Source organism: Gorilla gorilla, chromosome 13 (genome assembly GCF_029281585.2).
Source record: "Gorilla gorilla gorilla isolate KB3781 chromosome 13, NHGRI_mGorGor1-v2.1_pri, whole genome shotgun sequence".
Taxonomy (NCBI): Eukaryota; Metazoa; Chordata; class Mammalia; order Primates; family Hominidae; genus Gorilla; species Gorilla gorilla.
In genome coordinates this window covers 132,681,959-132,692,425 of record NC_073237.2, presented here as the reverse complement: position 1 = coordinate 132,692,425, position 10,467 = coordinate 132,681,959, and positions in this window count along the sequence as shown.

Here is a 10,467-nt window from a genome sequence, read left to right as displayed (position 1 = left end):
TTCATCCGGGGTTTCCAACGAGCAGTGCCCACTGCCTGGTGCCCAAGGGACCCAGCAGCTGCTGAAGCCCTGGGCTTGAGGGCCTCGTGCTGGCGTGGGCTGCGCTGTAGGACCCTTCTGGCTGGGGGGCTTGGCAGGGCAGCTGGAGGGGCTGGTGCAGCCTTGGGAACTGAGTGTGGACTCAGAAGTGGGGGACCCCCGTTTGCCGCTTCATCATTGTCTGTTGATTTTCTTCAAAAGAACAGGTTTTGAGCATTGGAGTAAAACACATTCATGTCTGGCTGGGGGAGAGATGGTGGGAGGGTGCATTCTGAGTGAATGGAGGCCCCCATCCAACCCCTAACCCTGGACCACCACCCCAGAGCAGCCCCAGATACAACCTGCACCCTCCTCGGCTGGCAGCGGGGAGGCCTGAGGAAGGCCTGGGGGAGTGGGCAGAGCCCCAGGTGTTCCTGCTGCAGGGCCAGTGCCAGGGGGAGGAGAAGGGTTCCGGTCCTGGGCTGGGTTCAAAGCCTTGGGCTGGAGCCCTCCTGGAGGCTGCTTCCTGGCTGTGGGGCTTGGGAGTGCTCATCGGGTCCTCCCCAACTGATAGCATCCTCCCAGGGCCCTGGAGCCACACCTGGCAGCTTCAGGGAAGCTGTTCTCTGTGGACCAGCAGAGAGGGTCCTCTGTGTGTGTGCACGTGCATGTGTGTGTGCACATGCATGTGTGTGTGCATGCTTGCTTGTGTATATGGAGGGGAGGGCTTGTTGGGCTCACACCTGGAGCCCTCTGAGGGAGGAAGGGTCTGCGTCTTCTCCACCCCAGCCTCTCCCCTGGGAGACTCTCCCAGTCTCCAGGGTGTGGGAGCCTCTGCAGCCCTGGTATGCACCTGCCCCTTCCTTCCACACACACCCTCTGAGCATCACTGCCTGCCTGGCACTGAGAGAGCAGGCCCCGGCCCTTACAGTGCCTGTGTTTCAGGGAAAGTGGGCAGTAAGAAGATGAGCAAGTGAGGATACACAGCGTGTGGGATCTGAGGCATGAGTGCCAAGGGGAGAATTCAACAGGAAGAGGCAGAAAGCGCATGTGCCAGTGGGGTGGGGCGGCAGTTCAGAGCCAGGAAGGCCCCCGTGGGCCTCTGGCCTTGGTTGATCATGCTGTCGTAACAGAATCCCAGAGACCGGATGATTTATAATGACCAGAAATGTATTGGCTCACAGTTCTGGAGTCTGGGAAGTCCAAGAACAAGATGCTGGTGTCTGGCAAGGGCCTTCTTGCTGCATCAACACAGAGAGGAAGGCAGGAGGGTGAGAGGGGGAGAGGGCAAGAAGGAGAGAGAACGACAGGGGGTGGGACTCTTCCTTTTATAGTGAACCTGCACCCACAATGATGGCACTCATCCATTCACGAGGGTGGAACCCTCATGGCTGAATCGCCTTGTGGCTGAATTGCTGCCTCACGGCTGAATTGCCTTGTATTTCAACATGAGGAGGGACAGATGTTCAAACCACAGCAGCACCTTTCCTCTTCCCAGAAAGTGCAGCCCAGGGAGGTGCAGCAAGCTTCCCAGGGTGCCCAGCTATGGGCTGGGATGGGGCTCTGTTCTCCCACTGCTGGATTTGCTGACCGCCCTTCCTGAAGGCTGGATGGGCAGGGGCTGGCTGCTGTGAGTCACAGACAGTTCCAATGGCTGCAGGACAGCCACCTCTTGGCCAGGATCTCCCAAGGGGGTGAGGTCAGAGTCAGGCTCTGCCTCCTCCTTGGAAGGGGCAGCCTGAAGGGGCAGTTTTTACCCCTATACCTCATTCACCATCCTATGGGCGGAAGGTGCAGTAGCCCCAGGGGGACAGGCAACAGGAGTCTGTTGGGTCTAGCTTTTATGACTGGAGGCAGCACTGTCCGAGAGAATCTTCTAGACATAAACACTTCCACCAGAGCTGTCCAATGGAACCTTCTAGACTTAAACACCCAGACCAGAGCTGTCCAATGGAACCTTCTAGACTTAAACACCCAGACCAGAGCTGTCCAATGGAACCTTCTAGACTTAAACACCCAGACCAGAGCTGTCCAATGGAATCTTCTAGACTTAAACACCTAGACCAGAGCTGTCCAATGGAAGCTTCTAGATTTAAACATGTAGACTAGCTCTGTCCAATGGAACCTTCTAGACTTAGACCAGAGCTGTCCATGGAACCTTCTAGATTTAAACACCTAGACCAGAACTGTCCAATGGAAGCCTCTAGACTTAAACATGTAGACTAGCTCTGTCCAGTGGAACTTTCTAGACTTAAACAGGTACACCACACTGTCCACCAGAACCTTCTGCAATGAGGGAAATGTTCCGGATTCTGAGTTGTACAATATGGTAGCCACCAGCCACATGTGGCTGTCAAGCCATGAAATGTGGCCAGTGTGACTGAAGAGTGGCATTTTATGTTTTATTTTCTGTTAATTTAAGTTTAAATGTAAACAGTGGGTGTGGCTGCCAGCCACCATGTTGGACAGCAGGGCCCTGGCTCTCAAACTCCACAGCCCCCACTGAGGGCAGGGGTCCTGTCAACCTCATTCTGGTTTGAGGCTGTGACTCCCCAGGACCCAAGCCACATGACTGAGAACATAGCTAGTTAACATCATCACTACCAGCAGTGACCGCAGCTGCCATGTGCCAAGATCTGTCAAACTGTCCCATTGCATCCTCACAGCTACCAGGGACTTTGGGGTGGCACGTGGGGCTAGACTTTTGGGGCTCCTCACCCATTGCTAGAGGAGTCAGGGCACTCATTGGGGTGACTCTTGCAGTCTCTGTCCAGCCAGGGCCGTGCCCAGCTCGGGGATGGCTCGCTTTCTCCTGGGTCACAGCTCAGAGCTCAGGAACAAACAGCTCATGTCCCCCCATGTCCCCTGATCTGTTGGGTGCTGACATGGCCGGTGATGACCAGGACTCCCCCTCCTCAGGCCACAGCTGGGAGATCTGTGGGGGCCGCAGGACTGTGGGGCTCCCAGGAGCCGGAGGGGCATTTGGTGGGGCTGGGGCCCCTTCTCTGGCTTCAGCCTCTCTCAGGGCCATGAAACAAAAGCAAAGGATGGTTTCTTCCCTTTGCAAAAAAGGAATTTCAGCTCAGAACAGACGCCTAAACCCAAACAAAGAAGTGTAAGAGTGTCTTCACTTCCCATCATCACCAGTTAGATGGGGGCCATGGGGGTGACCCCGAATGCTCAGTGCACGCCAGGTGGCCAGGCGCCCCTGCTGCTCACCCTGTCTCGGTGCTTTGGGGTGTCCTCTGCTGCTGTGGAAACGCCCAGGAACCGGCTTAGCTGTGGTTCATGGCTGAGCTGCTCCATTCCGGGAAGGCGAGCAGTCCACTGGAGGAGCTGCCAGTTCTGGGACAGTCGGAGTGGGGATCCTGGTCTTGGCTCCATCCATACACCAGCCAACAGTGACCAAGGCGCTCATCCACAAGCCATCACGAGGGCCCCACCATCTGCAGACCCCATTGCATGCAGCACCTCCTGGTGGCAGCCTCTGTGGGGCCAGGAGTTCCAACAGCATTCAGAGTCAGAGCTGGGACTTGGGGCCACCAAGGAGAAAGGGAAGCCCCCTCCGCTGCTGCTGGGGACTTCACTATCCAAGGAAGAGGCTGAGGTTTTCATACCCATGCTCTGGACCAATCCCAGAAATTCCAAGGAGAGCCCTGGACTTGTGCCAGGTGCTTACGTCAGCACCCACCGACCCCCTCAGCACCCACCCACCCCGTCAGCACCCGCCCACCCCGTCAGCACCCACCCACCCCCTCAGCACCCGCCCACCCCATCTGCACCCACTCACCCCCTCAGCACCCACCCACCCTGTGAGCACCCACCTGCCCTGTCTGTACCCACTTACCCCCTCAGCACCCACCCACCCCATCAGCACCCACCCACCCCGTTCACACCCACCCCGTCATCACCCACCCACCCTGTCCACACCATCAGCAGCAGCTTCTACCTGCTGAGTGCACAGCCAGCCTGTACCAAACTATCTCCTTGGACCCTCACACAAGGGAAGGAGGAACCTCTGTGTCCCCACTGGGCTCTGACTGACAAGTGATTTGTTCAAGGTCACATGGCAAATGCATGACAGACCCGGTCTGTCTGGGGGCAAAGCCCATGTCCTGGGCCTCCACCCTCCCCACAGACTCCTGCCATCCATCCTGGAGTTGGTCCTGGCTGGGGTCAGGCAGAGCCAGCCTTAGCAGGGACGAGGAGATGCAGCGGGTCTCCGTGTCCTTCCATGGGGCTGCAGCCCTCCCAGCCCTTCCTCGACGTACAGGGCAGGGGCTCTTGTTGATGGATTTGATGCCAGCTGTGCTCAGGACTCAGGCCACCTGCACTCCTGGCCTCTGTGCCTCAGTTTCCCTGCAGGTGGAGAGGCTGTATTAACCCGTCATGCCATGGTGCACCAAGGCAGCGGCGAGGGGAGGCCGGGAGAGCGGCCTGGGCCACTCAGCTGTCCCCCCTCCATGGTTCCACAGGTCAGCAGGAGGACCTGTGTGTGAGACGCCTTCCCAACACCCAGCAGAAGACCTCCAGCTTTCTGGATTCTCTGAAGGTTTGCCCAAGGCTGATGACAGCTGGGTCCCCTTTCTGCTAGGTGGTGAGCCGGGAGCAGCCTCTGTCTCCCAGAGGCCAAGCAGAAGTGGCACTAATGTGCAGACTATAGAATTTAGAAACAGAGTGGCCGGGTGAGAGGGAGGGGAGCATGCAGGTGGGAGGAACAGACAGAGGGCGCCTGGCCTTCCCGGGCTGATGGGGAAGCCCCTGGCAGGGAGAGAAAGTCGGTGGGCTGGAGGGAAGGGCCCTGCCCAGACATAGGATCCCTTGGGGTGACCCCCGAGGAAGGGGCCCACCCTCCCTGGCTGGGGGCAGCAGGAACTGTGAGCTGTGGGCTGTCCCTGCAGCTGGACCAGCAGAAGCAGGCGTTGGCCCTCCTGCGGCAGCGGGCAGAGCTGGAGGCCTGGGAGACGCAGCAGACCCTGGATGGGCTGCTCTTCAGGAGGCGGCTGGAGGTAGCGGCCGCTTGCCACAGGGGGAGCCCATGTCTCTGCAGGAGGTTGGGTGGGAAGGTCAGTCACACTGGGAAGGAATGCGGAGACTTCCATAGGAACAGTGGGCGCCCCTCGTCAAGAGGAGGCAAGCCAGAGGCTAGAGCTCCCTTTAAAGCAAAGTCTCTGTGCAGAAACAGGAGGTTTCAGCCACTTGTGTCCTGGGGGCGCTGGCACTGGGGGGTGCCCCAGTGGGAACCAGAGCTGGGTCACAGATGGCCATTGGAGCCTCCCACCTGTCTGTGTCCCAGGCTTGGTAGGCCCCTGAGCCCTGGGCTCTCCATGGGAGCATGCGACCCAAAATGCATGTGGTGCTTACACCCCCGGCAGGTCTCTTGCCAGACAGGAAGGAGCTTAGTGTCTCCTGAGCCACCTCTGCCGGGCTGTCCTGCGCCAATAGTGTCCCCTCCGATAGGCAGCTCCCACTGCCCGGGGTGGCTCAGCACCTGCCCCATGAGGGGACAATGTCACCCAGTCCGAGGAGCGGTGACCCTGGCAGGGGATTGATCGGGCGGCTGACGGCTGTGACCTGGCTGGAGGGGATAAACCTTCTGGGAAGTGGACCTTTCTTCTGTGTTTGGTTCAGGGGTCAATGGTGGGAAGTACATCCACGGTACATGTTGGGGGGCATCTCCAGGAGAGTGATGGAAGTATGTGCGTGCACACGTGTGGGTGTGTGCACGCGTGTGGGTGTGTGTGCACGCGTGTGTGTGTGTGTGTGTGGGAGTACACATACAGGCAGCCTCAGACCGACAGCAACACAGACACCCTGCCCTGTGTCCCTGCCTGTTCCCTCCCTGCTCCCCGCATCATAGGATTTGCTCCCCTCCTGTGCCTGCCCTACCAGCACCCCCAGCCAGGACCGGAGCTGGGGTTTCCTTCCCACCTGTCTCCATGCAGCTGGCCCCCCAGCTCCCACACCCTCCAGCCCTGGCGGGGCACTGGCCACCCCCGCTTCCTTGCAGTGGCCTCTCTGGGAGGCAGAAGGGGGCTGTCGGCCCCACTTGCAGGATGACAGAGAGGCCCCTGAGGTTGGAGACTTGCCCAGCTTCAGGCTCCTCCTTGGGACTGGGCTTGGCCTGACCACCCCGACCCAATGCCCACAACTGTGGAGCCGCCTCCTGCATTCTCCGCAACACACCTCCCACTCCTCACAGCAGCTGATGGAGAGACACTCGACCCAGGCCAGGCCAGAGGAGGCGTTGAACCTGGAGCAGCCTCTGATGTGCAAGGACCGAGAGCGGACCACAGCCTCTCAGAGCACAGGGATGGCCACACCCAGGTGAGGTCGGGGGCTGGGGCTGGCCACCCCCTCCCAATGTGGAAATGCAGGTTGCAGAGTCTCTGGGCACAGGCAGTGGGGTGGGCACTGGGGCGCTGGTGCCAAGTCTCCCGGGCATGTCCTCACCTGTAGGTCACACCCGCCTCTGGACACAGATGCTGCCACGTCCTCCCAGGGTCCCGAGGACAGGCCAGAGAATGTGGTGGCCAAGCCAGCCTCTGCAGGTGACAGTGTCTTCAAAACCCCACCCAGGCCTGGAGGCAGGCAGAGCCCTCGGCCAGTGTGAACCCAAGAAGGGGGAACCGAGGCAGGTGCACAACAGGGAGGCCCAGAGGGCTACAGTGGCTGCCTAAGGCCATGCAGAGCGGAGCTGGGATCTGCAGCCAGGTCTGTCTGACTCCAGCACTCGCGTGACTGACCCTCGGGCAGCCCTAGCCCCTGGCATCGCTTGAGCCCGGGGAACTGGGTTAGACAGCTGGCCTACCCACCCAGCCTTGGGGAGCTCCACCACCATCTCCACCCACCCAGCCTTGGGGAGCTGAGTCAGGATCTCAGCAGGAAAGCTTCCCTAGAGCTGGGGGACCAGCCTGACACGAAGGGAGGTCCGCAGCCCAGGGAGGGTGAGTGCGGCAGCTCGGCCAGGTGAGCACAGGCTGCTGTCGGCCTTGCTTTGGGACAGAGGGTCTCAGCTCCTCTGAGCTGGCATGACCTCCAGGCTGGCCTCCAGGTGGCTGCCATCTCCTGGAAGCCTGGGTACAACCTGTCTCGGCATCTTCAGGAACAGGAACCCTTCCCTGGTTCCAGGCCCGTTGATACGCCCACCTCCACTCCTTTGAGCGGCTTTCCCTGGTGGGAAAGCTCTCTGCACAGCCTCCCCAGCGTGGGCTGCACAGAAACCCGGTCCAGCCTCCCCTCCCGTGTGATGTGTGTCAGCAAACAAGGAAGGGTCTGCGTGCAGGTTGTAGGGATGGCGCGGCAAGACCACCACAAGGTGATTTCAGCCCTCAGTGTGATCATGGCAGATGCGGTGACTTCCCAGCCGGCCACAGTCGCCCCATCTCCAGGCTTGGCACCTGCTGTGCATTCCTAGTTTAACTTCATTGTATTCACAAAACACATTTGTGTGAACCTCGTAATGTCCAGACTTAGGTTTTGGCCTGGAAGACAGTCTACGTCAGTGGGTGCTCCTTGAAAACAATGTCTATTCTGTTGGTGCTGGGGGGAGTGTCCTGTAGTAACACTTAGATCAAGTTGGTGGATCATGCTCTTCAAATCTACTGCATCTTGGATTTTCTGCCTAACATTCCTATCGATGAATAAGAGACTGGAATTGAAATATCACATTGCAATTTGCCAAGTTCTCCTTGCAGTTCTACCAGGTTTTGCTTCGTGTATTCTGAAGCTCTGACATCAGGCCCATAAACACTCAGGATCATTATGTGCTCTTGATGAACTCACCCATCTATCATTATGCAATAATCCTCTTATCCGCAGCAGTATCCTTCGCTTCAAAGGCTATTTTGTCTGATATTAATACAGCCACTCCGGCTCTCCTTCAACGGGTGTTTCATGGTATCTCCACTGCCATCCTTTTACTTTCCATTTATTTGCATCTTTGTATTTGAAGTGTGTTTCTTACAGGCAGCATAGAGTTGGATCTTGCTTAAAAAAATCAATCTGGCAATCTCTGCCTTTTAATTGAGGTGCTTACACTATTCACATTGAACGTGATGACGGATGTGGTTAGGTTTGAGTCTCACCTGGTTATTTTTCTTTTGTTCTATCTGTCCTTTATTTTCTTCTTCCACTTAGTTTCTGCCTCCCTTTGGATTAAGCAATGTTTTTTATGATTCCATTTTATCTCCATTGTTGGCTCAGGACCTATAACTCTATTATTTTAGTGGCTGCTTTAGGATTTATAATAGTATATACAGTTGACCACTTCACTTATAGTACAAGGCCAATTCTTCTTTCCTGGCCTTTAAGTTATTGTTGTCATGAATTTTATTTTAAATGTTTTGTTTGTTTTTTGAGATGGGGGTCTCACTGTGTCACCCATGCTGGAGTGCAGTGGTGAGATCTCGGCTCACTGCAACCTCTGCCTTCTGGGCTCAAGCAATCCTCCTTCCTCAGCCTCCCAAGTCGCTGGGACCACAGGCATGCACCACCACCCCAAGCTAGTTTTTTTTTTTTTTCTTGAAACAGAGTTTGCTCTTGTTGCCCAGGCTGGAGTGCAAAGGTGCGATCTTGGCTCACTGAAACCTCCACCTTGCAGGTTCAAGCGATTCTCCTGACTCAGCCTCCTGAGTAGCTGGGGTTACAAGTGTGCACCACCACGCCCAGCTAATTTTTGTATTTTCAGTAGAGACGGGGTTTCACCATGTTGGCCAGGCTGGTCTCGAAGTCCTGACCTCAGGTGATCCACCTGCCTCAATCTCCCAAAGTGCTGGGATTACAGGCATGAGCCACCACGCCCGGCCATTTTTGTATTTTTTGTAGAGATGGGGTTTTGCCATGTTGCCCAGGCTTATTTTAAGTGTTTTATAAACTCTGCGATACATTGTTATCATTTTGTTTAAACAGCCAATTATCTTGTTAAAAGTTTTAAATAATATATGTGTTTATATTTACATCTGCACATAGTTGTCATTTTACCATTTCTGGTGCTCTCCATTGCTTCAGGTAGATGTAGATTTCTAACCCGCATCCTTTTCCTTCTGCTGGAAGGATTTCCATTAGCATTTCTGGTGGTGCGTGTCTGCTGGTGTCTTTAGCTTTTGGATGTCTAAGGACACCTTCATCTCATCTCTGTTTTTGACGTACTCTTTCCTGGACATAGAATTCTAGGTGCAGTTTTTCCCTTTCAGTACTTTGAAGACATTGCTCCATTGTCTTCTTGCTTGCATTGTTTGTGACAAGAAATTGATTGCCATTCTTCTTGGTTCGTCAGTACATCACCGTGTCTTTGTTTCTCTGGCTGCTTTTGACTTTCTCAGCCAGGCGTGGTGGCTCACGTCTGGAATCCCAGCACTTTGGGAGGCCCAGGCAGGTGGATCACGAGGTCAGGAGATCAAGACCATCCTGGCTAACATGGTGAAACCCCATCTCTACTAAAAATATAAAAAATTAGCCAGATGCGGTGGCGGGTGCCTGTAGTCCCAGCTACTCGGGAGGCTGAGGCAGGAGAATGAATGGCGTGAACCCAGGAGGCGGAGCTTGCAGTGAGCCGAGATCGCGCCACCGCACTCCAGCCTGGCTGACAGAGTGAGACTCCGTTTCAAAAAAAAAAAAAAAGACTTTCTCTTTGTTACTGGTTTTGAGAAATTTTATTATGATATCCTTTGTTATTGTTATTCTTCATTTTTTTATTTTTATTTTTTGAGACAGTCTCGCTCTGTCGCCCAAGCTGGAGTGCAATGGCACAATCTCGGCTCACTGCAACCTCTGCGTCTCAGGTTCAAGCGATTCTCCTGCCTCAGCCTCCAAGTAGCTGGGATTACAGGCACCCACCACCACACCCGGCTAATTTTTGTATTTTTGTAGAGACAGGATTTCACCATGTTGGCCAGGCTGGTCTTGAACTCCTGACCTGAGGTGATTTGCCCACCTCAGCCTCCCAAAGTGCTGGGATTATAGGCAGGAGCCACCACGCCCAGCCCATATTTCTTGTCCTCCGGGTTTGTTGAGATTCTTCGACCTGTGGATTTTTCATTTTCTTCATATTTGGAAGTAGTTCAGCCACTATTTGTTCAAATATCTTTTTGCTCCTCTTTCTCTCACCTCTCCTTCAGGGACTCCAATTATGTGGCCGGAAGATTACCGAGGTGCCGAGGCAAGGGACTGAAGGCGCAAACTGTTTCAGTATAATAAAGAAAATAGTTAGAAGAAGAATAGTTATATTACAAATTAGATACAGAGATGATCATGGACAATTATCAATCATTAGGATAAACATGATTAATCATTTAGCTTTTAATATTACTCTTTGTTGCATTACAAATATAACCTAGGGATAACCGGTGGGTATAGCATCAGGTGCTGAAGGGACATTGTGAGAAGTGACCTAGAAGGTAAGAGGTGAGGCCTCTGTCACACCCGCATAAGGGCCGCTTGAGGGCTCCT